The sequence below is a fragment of the Bubalus kerabau genome, chromosome 16 (genome assembly GCF_029407905.1).
Source record: "Bubalus kerabau isolate K-KA32 ecotype Philippines breed swamp buffalo chromosome 16, PCC_UOA_SB_1v2, whole genome shotgun sequence".
Classification (NCBI taxonomy): Eukaryota; Metazoa; Chordata; class Mammalia; order Artiodactyla; family Bovidae; genus Bubalus; species Bubalus kerabau.
The window spans coordinates 9,175,959-9,190,866 of NC_073639.1; the positions used below are offsets into that span (position 1 = coordinate 9,175,959).

Here is a 14,908-nt window from a genome sequence, read left to right on the forward strand (position 1 = left end):
CCCCTGGCAATGATCTTTTATTGTCTCTGGAGTTTTCCCTTTTCTGAACATCGTGTAGTTGGACTCACACAGTGTATACCCTTTTCAAACTGGCTTTTTTCACTTAGCAATATGCATTTAAACTTCCTCCATATTTTTTCAAGACTATAAGACTTAAAAATTTATCAACAATATGTATTAAACACCAGGCAGAGTGGTGAGGTGCAAAGTACGATGCAATGGACATGAACTTGGGCAAACTTGGGGAGATGGTGAGGGACAGGGAGGCCTGGCGTGCTGCAGTCCATGGGGTAGCAAAAAGTCAGACATGACCGGGCAACTGAACAATACCACAGTACAAAAGACAAGCAAGACTGCTGTCCTTGACCCAAGCTTCAAAACTGTCAGATATTCAGTACGCAGCAGCAACACAAAGCAACAGGTGCTGCACCTGTTACCCTAAAGGTCTTCTCTGTCTTCCCTGAGAAAATCAGCTGCTTACGCCACCAGCTAGGAGGAGATCTGCAGTGCCCACAAATGATTCACCATGTTCCCTACTTACCAGTTCCCTCTCCATACTGTAACAGGCCTGAATCCCTCTGGTTCACAATTTAGATATTGTTCTAATTCTTGGCTACACAATTTGATGAAGCAGGAGAAAAGCAATTGCCCCTTCTCAGATGGTGATCTCCACCTGTTTCCTTAGCTTGGAATACATCTGGATCTTTTTTTCCTACCAAACGGCTAACATATATAAATTTATTTCTGCTTATAGCCAGTAATAAAGTCTACATTTGGACTTAGATCATTTATGAATCACCAATAATATTGATGCAAGTCATTTTCCACATTCATGAGCTGGCGCCTTCCCCTGAGATGGGCAAGATGCATCTTGTATGTGCTAGATTTCATTGGGTTAACAAAGTAAGGAATCTAGTCCCAGGCTCAAATCAGTTCTATTTCATTTAAAAATAAAGGTTTTTGTTTGTTTGTTATTGTTCCCTCTTAAGATGGCACTAAAGAGACGACCCTGCATCGCGATCTAGAGCAGTCTGCAGCTGTAGCAGCATGGGGTGCTCAGTGCTCAGCGATGATCCGGGGGTGGGCTGGGGGTGGGGCGGGGGGGAAGTGCAAGAGAGAGGGGCACATGTATGCATACGACTGCCTCGCCTGTTGTACAGCCGGAAGTGACACACCATTATAAACAATGACACCCCAATAAAAATTCACAGTGGTTTAAGTTTTCAGTGAAGGTAGGGTATAATTTACCCTAAGTTATTTATCTTCTAATGAGACCAAAAATGCTAAAAAAAAAAAAAAAAAGAATATATTACCAAACAAAGCAGTATTACATATATAATTAGAAATACTACTGTTAAGGACATGAAAATGTACAGCAAGCAGATCAGTATTTGTTAGGTTTTTTTCTCTTCATGCATTGAGGTTTTCTGAACTATAAGGTATATTTACGGAGTCATGAGAACCAAACCAGTTTTAACCAGGTTAGAAAATAGATTGGATATGATGATATAATGATACCTGAAAAAATGAATAATTAAGTCTCTGATTAATACACAAACATGATGGTTATACTGAGATACCCTACTTGCCATTGCATACTTTCATGGATTTTATTTTAAAGTCTTAGGCCCACAAAAGAGGACTGTCAAAATGGTTATTAAATCACAAAGAACATGAACGCCCACAAACAGACAATCTTTTTCATTTCTACTGCAAGAAAGAAATCTTTAACTGAAAGATAAGAAACCCTGGAAAGGGGCTTTATATATTAATTTTATACAAAGAATGTGCATCTGTTTATGACTTAAAAAATTCTGCATCAAGGATAAGAATGGGACGTGATGATTTCAATTACTCAGGATGATTATTATTAATATAGAAAGAGCATTTTAAAAATGAGGCATATTTAAGATAATAGCTTGTTTTTCCCCTTGCGGTCTATTGTAACATGCAGGATGCAGCTGAAGCTCCTTGTCTTGGAGACAGTCTGTATTTTTTTTCGCTTACAGACCTGTTAAATGTTCTTTTTCCTTCTTTCGCCTTCTATCCTTAGATGTCTTAATCACTGCTGCTGTTTCCGTTCCTTCCTTTTTTCCTCTTTTATTGGCGCATAATTGCTTTACACTGCTATGTCAGTTTCTGCTGTACACAAAGTGAATCAGCTATACGCACACATGCTGTGCTGTGTTCAGTCGCTCAGTCGTGTCCAAAGCTTTGCAACCCCATGGACTGCAGCCCGCCAGGCTCCTCTGTCCATGGGGGCTCTCCAGGCAAGAATACTGGAGCAGGTTGCCATGCCCTCCTTCAGGGGATCTTCCCAACCCAGGGATGGAACTCAGGTCTCCTGCATTGCAGGCGGGTTCTTTACCATCTGAGCCACCAGGGAAGCCCAATACGTATACATATATCCTCACTTTTTTGGATTTCCTTCCCATTTAGGTCACCACAGAGCACTCTACAGGAACTCATTAGTTCCTGTTTTGTACATAGTAGTGTATATTGTGTCAATACCAGTCTCCCTCTTCTTCCACCCTCTGCTTTCCCCCTTGGCATCTATACATTTGTTTTCTACATCTGTGTCTCTATTTCTGCTTTGCAAATAAGATCGTCTATGCCACCCTTCCTTTAATGAGAGAAGTAATATACAGAAGGAGAGAAAATTGCAGTCAGATGATGGGTGTCTGGGATCTGCCAGACCTAACAGAGGGGCTGAGGAGATGCAGAGTGATGAGCAGAGGGGGAATGAGTCGGTGTGCCTGGAGCCATGCTGGAGCCCAAGGTTCAGGAAAAATCAGTCATGCTGATCCTGTCTTTATTTAAAATTCTGACATCATCAAATATCATCATCCATGCTTTGCATTTTTATTTTCCAAGTGTTTACATTAAATATTACATATATAAACATTATAAAGTGAAGCTTTTCAAGGTATATTAGATATGGTACATTCTTATAAGCTACATGTTCTAAGATGTGGTTGGAATGTTACAGATTAAAAAAAGAATGAAGAGATAACCAAATGCAAAGAGTGAAACTTGACTGGGTACTCATTTGAAAATACTTGAGTCCTGAGTTTTTTGGTATCCTTTTAAAAATGTATATTTCAGGCAAGTACCTCACTTGCTTCAGCCTGGAGTTGGTCAGCTGGGGCAGTACCAACCACTAGGCTAAGCCTAGTGAAGATGAAGATGAAGATGAAAATGAAGGTTTTCAGAAGCCTTAGCAGATAAGCAGCATTTCTGCCTGCCAGAGGCAGGTGAGGGGGGGTGGGGCACACATGAGCAGAGGCATCTCCCTCAGAGAGAAAAAGATGGACAAGGGCACCAGGAGTGCAGGCACGTGGTCTGCGACTAGCGGGCAGGCCAGCCAGTCTGGGAATGGGTTACAGAGAAGGCAGTGATGAGAAAAAAAGCTGAAAGGAGACACTTAAATCCTCCAGTGAACTGCCTCCAAATTTAAATCAGGAGGCAAAGGGGAGCTACTGACAATCTTTTTCTTTTGGCTTTTAAATTAAGTTGCATCTTAAATGTTTTCTTAAATTATTTTCAAGCACTTTCATAGAAGTCATTTAAAACTTAAAATGTATTTTTGCTGTCATTCAAGATACGTGCCTCTTCTAAAACCAGCGTGAAATGTTGTGAATGAATTTAGGATGTTTGGTGGTGGTGTTGGTGTTGCCTAGTCACTAAGTCGTGCCTGACTGTTTGCAACCCCATGGACTGCACCCTGCCGGGCTCCTCTGTCCGTGGGATTTCCCAGGCAAGAATACCAGAATGGGTTTACCATTTCCACCTCCAGGGAATCTTCCGAACCCAGGGATCGAATCCGTGTCTCCTGCATTGGCAAGCAGATTCTTTACCACTGAGCCACCAGGGGAGCCAAAAATAGGATATCAGAGAGAAATTTAGAAACAAGTTGGATAAAGCCTTGGTGAGTGATCATAAATTCAATTTCTGTGTAGCCTGAGCTTTAAAGTTTCCCAACTCAAGGTTTTCTGTCCTGGTATTTTCATTAGTACACTCTGCCCACCCCCAACTTTAGCTTGTTTGTTTTTGATTTTTTCACCCCCAACTTTTTAATAGCTTTGTTAAGTTGTAATTGATGTACAGTTTAAAACGTAGGCTTCATCAGTTTTGACACATACATACAACCGTGAAACCATCACCTCGATCAAACGATGCGTGTACCATCACGTTAGAAGTTTCCTCAGAAACCTGGGGAATGCACCCCTTCTTCCACTCACCCTCTGCCCCATCCCCAGGGAACTGCTGATCTGCTTTCTCTCACCACAGATTCGTTTGAATTTCTCAGAATTTTATATGTATGGAATTATACAGTATGTACTGAATATGATTCATTCCTCAAGATGTATTTTTTAAAAGTGGAGGAATGTTCTTGATTAAAAGAGACAGAAGAGCCGTAACAAACAAATACAGTGCGTGAAACCTGACTGGATGTTGGTTTGAAAACAATTGAACCACTTCATAAAAAGTTAGACATGTGCCAACCAAATGACTCAGTCATTCAATTCTTAGATATTGACCCAACAGAAATGAAAATATTTGTCTAGACAAAAGCTTATTCACAAATGTTCATAGTAAGAGCCAACACTGAAAACAACTCAAATATCCATCAACAGGTAAACAGATAAACAAATTGTGGTATACCCACACAATGGAACTCAACAATGAAAAAGAACAAACTGTTGATAAAGGAAAAGGAAAAAGATCTTCAGAATAATTATACAAGAGAAAAATCTACATAACCTTGGGTAAGGCAATGACATTTTAGATATACCACCAAAGGCATGATCATGAAAGAATAATAATCTGTACTTCATCAAAATAAAAAACTTCTGCTCCACAAAAGACAACATCAAGAGAATGAAAAGACAAGCCACAGACTGTAAGAAAACATTTGCAAAAGACAATCTGATATAAGACTTATCCAAAATATAAAAGGACTCACGAAAACAAACAACTAGGTTAAAAATGACCCAAAAACCTTAATAGACACCTCACCAAAAAAGATATACAAATGGCAGGTAAATACATGAAAAGATGCTCCACATCATATGTTATCAGGGAGCTGCAAACTGAAACAAGATACCAAGACACACTTATTAGAAAGGCCAAAATCTGGAACAACAACAACACCAAGTGCTGGCAAGGGTGTGGAGCAACAGGAACACGCCTTCATTGCTGGTGTGAAAGCAAAACGGTCCAGCTACTCTGAAAGACAGTTGGGGATGGTTTCTTTACCACGTGATACAGAAGTCGCGCTCCTTGGTATTCACCCAAAGGATCTGAAAGTTTATGTTCACACAAAAACCCGCACACAAATATTTATAGCATCTTTATTCATAACTGCCAAAATCGGAAAGTAAGCAAGATGTCCTTCAGTAGGTGACACTGGGTAAATAATACTGCAGTACATCCAGATAATGGAGTATGACTCAGTGCTAAAAGGAAATAATTTATCAAGTCATGAAAAGACATGAAAGAACCTTAAATGCTTAGTACAAAGTGAGAGAAGCCAGTCTGAAAATGCTACCAACTGTATGATTCCAACTATATGACATTGTAGAAAAGCCAAAACTGGTGACAGTAGAAAGTTTGGTGGTTACTAGCATTTAGCAGGGAGAGAGGGAGAGCAGGATGCATGGATAGAGCACAGGTGATTTTTAGGGCAGTAAAAAGATTCTGTATGTATTTTGACAGTGCATACAGGTCATTACACACTTATCCAAACCTACCGAATATATGACACCAAGAGTGAACCCTAATGTAATCTGTGAACCCTGTGTGGCTATGACAGATCAATGCAGCTCCATCAGCTGTAACGAATGTACCCGTCTGATGGGGGATGTTGATTCTGGGGGAAGCTGTGCATGTTGAGGGCAGGGTGTATATAGGAAATCTCTGTATCTTCCTCTGAATTGCATTGTGAACCTATAACTGCTTCAAAAAATAAAATTGAATTTAAAAAAATTATGCTAAGTGAAAGAAGCCAGACAAAAAAAGACTTAGTTGATTATCTGCTTCTGGTGGTGTTTAACTTATACCTCGATGCTTTGGAAGTTTAATCCAAAGGCTTGACTTGTGTTTGGCAAGACTATTTCATCAGTCATGCTATGTACTTCATACTACATCGCATAAGGAGGTAAGTAGATTGTTCCACTACATGAGTCTCAATTTGATCATTTGTTTAAGGCGGTGAGTGCCAGATCTCTCCTCCATGAGGTATATTTTTTCCTTTGCAATTAGCAGGTAACTTATGGACTATACATTAGCAACAAGTGAACATCTCATCTGTATTCATGGATAATCCTTGCCAGAAATGATCATTTTATTAGTTTTTTAAAAGCATTAATTTTTAAAATTTTATGATTCCTCCTCAATGAATTAGCTGGCTTTCTTCCGAATCAACTGAGACTGAAAAGTTTTTGAATGGAACAACTTTCCCATGTTTATTTCTCTTGACACACCAAGCTCATCCTTCAATGAGCCCCTTTTCTGAACCCCTAATCTTCTCCTTCCTAGCTTCCTAACCACAGAAGCTAAGTGTTTGCAAGCCATGTTGCAAATATTACCTTTTTTCATTCACTTACTCATTCAAAAATACTTATTGTGTCCATGCCGTGTCTTAGGCACTGTCTAGGAATGAGGCACAAAGTAGTGAATAAACCCGATGAAGTCTCTGGACTATTTGTAGGGCATATATGAAGGAAACTATAAATAAACATAATAGAATGCCAGGCAGAGACACTGCTGTAAAGAAAAGGAAAGCAGCAGGGGATAAAGGGTAGTGATGGGGTGTGTGTTATTTTGGATAGGAAGTCAAGGAAGGCGTAGCTGACAACCACTGGTGCCGGGCCCACATTCCGTAGGCATTCTGGAATGATCCAGTTCAACTCAATCTTACTGGAAGCACATGTGACCCTGCCTGTGGCCTGAGGGAGTCTCTCTCTGTTTGTGTGACAGGTTCATGCTTGGCAAACAGTCCTTAGCCAGTGACCAGCAGGAGCGGAAGGACAAACTTCCCCGCCTGCCTGCTCCCGGGGTGGGACGTCTTTGCCGTGCCGCCCGTGTTTCCCAGCAGGCTCCTGTGGGCTGAGCCCCGGCTGTCGTCAGCGGTTCCCTGCTCATTAAAGTGCTTCGGATTCTCTTCCCTTCACTCCTCTCCTGCTACCTCCTAGCATCACATTTTACTCTTCAGACACACTATTTGCAAACTCAAATTCCTAAGTTTTGGAGGAACCTCATCTAAGTGAGTAGGTCCTAGAAGTGAGGTAATAAAGGAGACTCTCAGAACAAGATTCTAGAATTGGATCTCTTGTTGGTCAGATGACAACTAAGACCCTGTTACTGTCGGTAAGTGAGGCCAGGATAATGTCTGGCATGCTGTTGCATCACTGCTAAGAGTCTTACCTGTGGTGAATTGGGCTCATGTGCTGGTGTAAGAAAATGTCCCGGCCTATAGAGTAGCTTTTGAACCAAATGGGGGGCAATGGCAATTATTAGGATTTTGGAGTTGGTTTGTTATCAACTGCTTGAGGAGGCATGAAAGAAGCAAGTAACAGACTCAGGCCAGGTAACCATTAATTTAGAATTTGGATTGAAAGAAAGTCATAAGTCTTCCATGTCATCTTTTAAAGGGGGGGTCTCATTTCCTGTAGACAGAGGGTAGACTGAGCTGAACAGTAAGATTTCAAATTTGATCTTAAATACAGCAGCACTAAAAAGAAAAAAAGGAGGTTGAGTTCACAGCCCAGACGGGTTCTTATGCTAAAGTCAGGAGACTGAAAGGGAAGGACAGAAGCCCATTTGGGTAGATGGGGTTGAGGACTTGACTACCTCGGTTCCTCTGAATAATCTGAGCCAGAATTCTCTGGAGACCTCCATCTTGCCAGAGGAAACCAGTCTCCAGCCACCTGCAGACTGTGCAGAGGCCTCACTGGGGCAGATGCCTTGCAAGATGGTACATGTCTGCAAGGTCTTTCCTTGCCTCTCTCTATTGCTCCTTATTGTGAGCCAAGCAGAAAAATACTGCTATGTGAAGAAAGAGATCATTCACCAAAAGCACTGCAGAACTTGGCAGTGTTATGAACCACCAGGAACTGGAAGAATTTGCCTAGAATATTAAAGGTGGATATTAAAGGTGGTGGATCAGGGAGGACAGACTATAAGGCTGGACAGAAGAGAGTTTATTCATATGGGTGCATTATTTAGTGACTCAAAACTTAATATCTTGGTAGGATGCCTAGATAGTAAATAGCAAGTATTGCTAGGTATCCATAGTAAATAGCAGGAATTGCTCTTCGAAACTTGAAAACAATGTACTTGAATGGAGGTGCTTGCATTTCTTAGAAGAAAGATGAGAAAGGGGTAAACTTACTCAAGCAGACTAGATTTAAGACTGTACTTATTACATAATACCAGAGAACCCACCTGCTAACAAGGTTCCCTGGGGTGGGGGCTTCAGAGGGCACTTCCTTCACTAAGTGGGCTTCCCAGGTGGTGCTAGTGGTAAAGAATCCACCTGCCAACGCAGGCGACATTAAGAGCCGTGGGTTCGATCCCTGGGTTGGGAAGATCCCCTGGTAAAGGGCATGGCACCCACACTAGTATTCTTGCCTGGAGAATCCCATGGACAGAGGAGCCTGGTGAGCCACAGTTCATAGGGTCATAAAGAATCGGATATGACTGAAGCAACTTAGCACAAGCTTCACTAAAATATGGAAAGTGCTAATAAATTCTGAGAATCTCAGAATTACTGGTGCTCTAGACTAAGGGTCCCCAGCCTCCAGGATCAAATGCTTGATGACCTGAGGTGGAGCTGATATAATAATAATAGAATTAAAGTGTAATAAATGTAATGCACTTGAATCATTCTGAAACCACCCCCCCACCCATGGTTCATGGAAAAGTTGTCTTCCATGAAACCAGTTCCTGGTTCCTGGTGCCGAAAATACTGGGGACTGCTGCTGGATTAAGACTGTTGCCTCGGCATGAATGGGGATAACAGGATTCTAGGGTTCAGGCTGGCAGCAACAGATAATCAGAACAGGGAGATAATTATGATCACATAATATCAACCTGAACAAGTCCTAGGGCCCTGACATTGATGGGGTAAAGTGAGTCCCTGAAAAACACGTAAGCTATTTAGATTTTAAAGACACAAAAAATGGATGTCCCTGATGGTCCAGTGTTTAAGAATCTGCCTGTCAATACGGGGGCCATGGGTTCAAACCTTCGTCTGGGAAGATGACACATTACTTAGTGCACAGGGCAGCTAAGCCAGTGCGCCACCACGGCTGAACCTGCTTGCTCTGGAGCCCGAGCTCCCCAACGAGAGAAGCCAGCGTGATGAGAAGCCCACACGCCGCAACTAGAGAGCAGCCCCTGCTCACAGCAACCTGGACCCCACGCAGCCAAACAAAGCACACACACAGAAGATGAGCATTTAGGTGTGTGTGTGAGAGAGAAGTCAGTAAACACAAAGCTTAAATAATGGTTTTGGCAGGAATGCTGGAACATGTTAGAACATGTTCTAGCACAGGCTGGAACATTAAAGGAATCCCAATAAATCTTGGCATATGAATGAATTTGGTAGGCAGGTAGATGGACTGAATTGTGCTCCCCCTACAATTCACATGTTAAAATCCCAGTCTTCGGGACTTCAGGATGTATTTGGAGACGAGGTCTTTGAAGGAGTGATGAAGTTAAAATGAGGCCATTAGCGTAGGCCCTAATGCAACATGGCTGTGGTCCTTATAAGGAGAGTAAGAGACCCTAGTGATGAGCGCCCCAGGGAGAACTTCAGAGAGACAGGCCCCAGGGAGCAACCTGCCAACACCTTCATCTTGGACTTGTGGTCTCCAGAACTCTGAGGAATACATTACTGTTGTTTAAGCCCCTTGGTCTGTGGTATTTTGTTACGGCAGCCCAAGCAGATTAAGAGATTATCCCCAAGTTGCTCCTAAGTCTCTTCAGTCGTGTCCGACTCTGTGTGACCCCATAGACGGCAGCCCACCAGGCTCCCGTCCCTGGGATTCTCCAGGCAAGAACACTGGAGTGGGTTGCCATTTCCTTCTCCAATGCATGAAAGTGAAAAGCGAAAGTGAAGTCGCTCAGTCGTGTCCGACTCTTAGCAACCCCATGGACTGCAGCCCACCAGGCTCCTCCATCTGTGGGGTTTTCCAGGCAAGAGTACACATTTATGGGGTGCCATAAATGTGTAAGCTGAGTTTCAGGGATTAAGATCTGTACAGAATTACGTAAACAGTAAAAGCATAGACGTGCTCACTGAATTGAATCCAGGTGTCAGATTCTGACATTAAAGATGTTTCAATCTATACAAACAACTTTTAAATCAAATCCTTATTTTTAACGAAGTACTACATAGGTTTCCGAAAATATCAAGATTCACCTGTTTTTCGCTTATCTAATGTGGCTTCCCCAGAGGTAACCACTTTTAACTCTTTAGGTGTTTCTCCCCTTAGAACATGTGACTAAATAACATACTGATACAGACATGTCATGGTTTTTCAAACCAAGACATCATCTATGAAGTTCCTGTTACTAAAGATGTCTTAATTATCTATACAGACACACACACACACGCACGCACGCACGAACACACACACAATCACTATCCTATGACTTTCATCTTTTTTTCATGATCTTTGGTATTTTTCTTCTTCTTCTTTGTCTTAGTTTTGTCCAGGTTAATTTTCATTTTTGCTTTCATATAAGACCTCCTTCAAGGGTCTGGTGATTCTTGATTGCTCATTCACATTGAAGAATAAGCCTGTTTTTCACTTTATCCTGTACCTCAGAGTAACCAGTGACTTCAATTTCTGACATTTTCTAGGGTTTCACATCAGGGATTGGTTGGTTACTGCTGGACATGCTGCTGAAGGAATGTCTGCTGAAGGAACGTAAGTTTTAGCCTCATTTTCTCTAAGTTAGTCATTCCTTGTCTATCTGTCTATCTTCTAGAATTTCCTGATAATGTCCTCTCTGCTTTCATCTCACCTCCTGTGCTCTTTGTATTTCTTCTGCCTTTTTATTCCTTTCTTGTTAATTTAGGGGTTTTTGAGAGGAAGTGGAGACAAACATAGGTTTTTAAACAGAGGTCTGCACTTCTAATTTTGACTTCTCTTGGGTTTTTACTATTAGTCAGTAAGTAATGGTTAGCATCAGCTCAATGCAAAAGAATAAAAGTATCCCTGTTTTTCCAGTTGCCTTAGTCAAAACCTCTTTTACTTTGAAAACCCCATGTTATGCGTTATGCAGCTGCTGCTGCTAAGTCGCTTCAGTCGTGTCTGACTCTGTGTGACCTCGTAGACGGTAGCCCACCAGGCTCCCCCGTCCCTGGGATTCTCCAGGCAAGAATACTGGAGTGGGTTGCCATTTCCTTCTCCAATGCATGAAAGTGAAAAGTGAAAGTGAAGTCGCTCAGTCATGTATGATTCTTAGCGACCCCATGGACTGCAGCCCACCAGGCTCCTCTGTCCATGGGATTTTCCAGGCAGGAGTACTGGAGTGGGGTGCCATCGCCTTCTCCGTATGAGTTATGAGTGTCCTGAATAAGAAAAGTAACACAAACTTCTTACTTAAGCATCATCTGTATGTTGCTTGTCCTTAGAGGAAGGTGAGGTGGGTGCACACAAAGAGGTGGGTGCACACGTGGAGACTGGCCCAGGGTGGGGTGGACGCACAGAAGAGAGGTGAGGTCCCCATGGGGGTGCGGCAGATCTCAGCAAAGCAAAGAGGTCACTCCCACCGTGGGGTGGTCTGTGCTGAGGCGGGTGAGAGAGTATCCACCTGTAGGGATGAACCAGCATGGGAATCTGAGCACAAACAGGGCATCCTCCCAGGGGAGGGGGCAGGGTCGGTGATGCGAGTTTGGTATACACCAATGCATTGATCAAACAAGTACGTATTAACAGTAATGAGAGCCAGGATTCTCGCCCTCAGAGAATGAAGTCATAAACATGGAAAGGGAGAAGCCGGAATACGCCTTCAGGATTGGAATGAGAAGTTATCAGTGTGAACTCATGGACTGTAATGTACGTATATCTATATGGCATCAATGTTGATATATAAATATGGATGTAAATGTGTCTGTGTGTGAATGTATACATGTTCCCTACCTCTGTCCATCAAGAGAGCTGTGAACTCAAATCGCAACCAGCAGACCTACCCTGATTGTGGTTTTCTAAATACCATTTGCCATTTCAGGGAACCAGGATTTCTTGGTAGGGTGCCAGATTTACTATATGAAAATACAGCAAACTGTAAGCAGACAAGAAGTTATTGTATGGGATGTATCTTCACTATTTATTATTTATCTGAAATGCAAATTTAAAGTATTAATCTCTACTATATTTGGTAACCCTATTCCTTGAAGAAATGGCCACTTGCAACACTGGGGCAGGGAAACAACAAGAGCAGAGAACATTGTGTTGTGCCAGAAAAAAAGGAAATGCAGAAGGAGGGGACAAAATGCCAGATGAGCCAGTTTGAAAGGCTTCCAGCTGGTGAGATATGAGACAATATAAGCACCACAACAAATAATACGAAAATCTATTGAACAAAATGGGAAACCAGGAACCCACACTGATGTGAATAAAAGTAAAGTGAAGGCTTGATAAGGAATAGAGTATTTACTTAGAGCTAATGTATCTCTCTAGCTTCCCTGATGGCTCAGTGGTAAAGAATCCATCTGCCAATGTAGGAGATGTGGGTTCGATCCCTGGGTTGGGAAGATCCCCTGGAGAAGGAAATGGCACTTTCCTTTCCACTCCAGTATTCTTGCTTGGGAAATTCCATGGACAGAGGAGTCTGGTGGGCTACACTCCGTGGGGTCACAAAGAGTCGGACATGACTCTGTGACTAAACAACAACAACTTGTCTCTTCACAAAATGAATACTTGTTAATTCAAAACAGAAAAATATTTATAGTAACTTTATTTTGGAGTTACTTCCTTTTGGAGAAGCTGGGCAGACACCATTTTGATCAAGTGGTTAAAGAGAGCATTGCTAGTAATGGGACAAATCAAAACTGAGAGTCGTCTGAATACAGCGTCACTTGGGTGGTATTCCTGCCAAACACAAACACACCTAAACCAAAGGAGGCCCCACCCAAGCTGTGGTCTTCAGAAGTATTAAGGTCATGAAAGTCAAACAAAGATTGAGGAAACATTTTTGACTAAAGGACTCTAAAGACATGTGACAATTCTGAACTGGTTTTTTTTTTTTTTTTGGTATAAAAGATATTATTGGGATGAAAAATGAAATTTAATGAGGGGGTGTTAGGATTGGGTAATATAAATGGTCTGTGTTTATTTCCTGATTTTAGTGGTTATATTGTGATTATGTGGGAAAATGACTGAGCACTCCAGGAAGTATTTGGGGGTGAGGGGGCATCTGGTTGGCAACTTACTCCCAAATGGTAGCTCAAGATAAAAAAAAATGTTCTTTATACTGTATTTGCAATTTTCTGTAAATTTCAGATTGTTTTAAACTAAATACAAACAATGCTTATTTTGGATTTTAAAAGGGAAATGAATATTTAATCATTCACTTGGGTCTAAAAAAAGAGCTTAAAATGCAACCAATAAGATGTGCTTTGCAATGATGATGTGAGAGATTAAAAGCCAACCATCTGGAAATCACAAATTCATTTATTAAAAATGCACCTGAATTATATTGCTAGAATTTTTAAACTATAAGAAACCAAAAAGAAAATTCTACATATTACTGATATTTGCATGCCAAGCACTGGGGAAAAGGGTAGTTATTTTTGGGGTTTTGACATCGCCATTTCGTCTCTGGGATAGGTGGTCCTTTTAAGAAAAACGTCTTTAAGGGGGTTACAGACTGAATGCTCACATGATGAAATCCTGTTCTGTTCCTCCACCCTCTCCCCTTTCCCTCTTGTGATGGTGCCAGGTGATGAGGATTGGATGACGTCATGAAGGTGGAGCCCTCACGAATGGGCTCAGTGCCCTTTACAGTTAGGAGAGAGGTGGCTGCCCTCTGCTTCCCATTATGTGAGGACACAGATATCAGCAGTCTGCGACCTGGAAGAAGTTCCTCCCCCGACCATGCTGGCACCCCGATCTCAAGCTCCAAGTCTCCAGAATTGTGGGGAATAAATTTCTGTTGCTTATAAGCCACCTAGTCTATGGTAATTTGTTATAGCAGTCAGAACAGACTAAGACAAAGTGGGTCAAACCCTGCTAGTTTCCTGCTCCTTGTCTATCCTTCCCACTTTCCTTACTTACAGAACTCCAACCTCTCCTTGGACAACCTGCCCAGCTAAAATACTACTCAGTCTTCCTTAGATCTATGTGTGGCCCCAAGGCACCACTCTATCAATGAGACCTAAATGGAGATGTGCTGGAAATGGTGGAGAAGAATCAATCGGCTTTTCTTCACACAGGCAGCACCCTTTCTCCTTTCTTCCTGTCTGCAATGTGGATGTGGCTCCCTGGTGGCTCGGGTGGTAAAGAATCCGCCTGCAATGCTGGAGATCTGGGTTTGATCCTTGGGTTGGGAAGATCCACTCCGGTATTCTTGCCTGGAGAATCTCCATGGACAGAGGAGCCTGGGGGGCTAAAGTTCATGGGGTTGCAAAGAGTCAGACACGACTGAGCAACTAAGCACAGCCCAAGGAAGAGTAGCCAATTTGTGATTCATTAAGCAACAGGCTTGGTGATAAAAGTCAACATGATACAGATGACGATGAGGATGCAACGAAAGAGACGAGCCTGGGTGCTGGAAAGCACTACTGAGCTGCTGTGCCAACCTTGAACACCCTACCAGTGGGTTTTTTCTTAAAAAGAAACAGTAAAGTCTCTACATTGATTATGCCAGTCGGGTTCTGTTATTTGCATCT

The 14,908-nt window shown here is 42.2% G+C and overlaps 1 long non-coding RNA gene across 1 annotated transcript; it reads left to right on the forward strand.

Annotated features, from left to right (window-relative positions):
• Positions 1–7,103: 7,103 nt before the first annotated feature.
• Positions 7,104–14,094, forward strand: LOC129629508 (uncharacterized). The gene is made up of 4 exons (XR_008703251.1): positions 7,104–7,371; positions 10,874–10,940; positions 11,955–12,074; positions 13,960–14,094. It is a non-coding gene; the product is annotated as an uncharacterized LOC129629508 (long non-coding RNA).
• Positions 14,095–14,908: the final 814 nt, after the last annotated feature.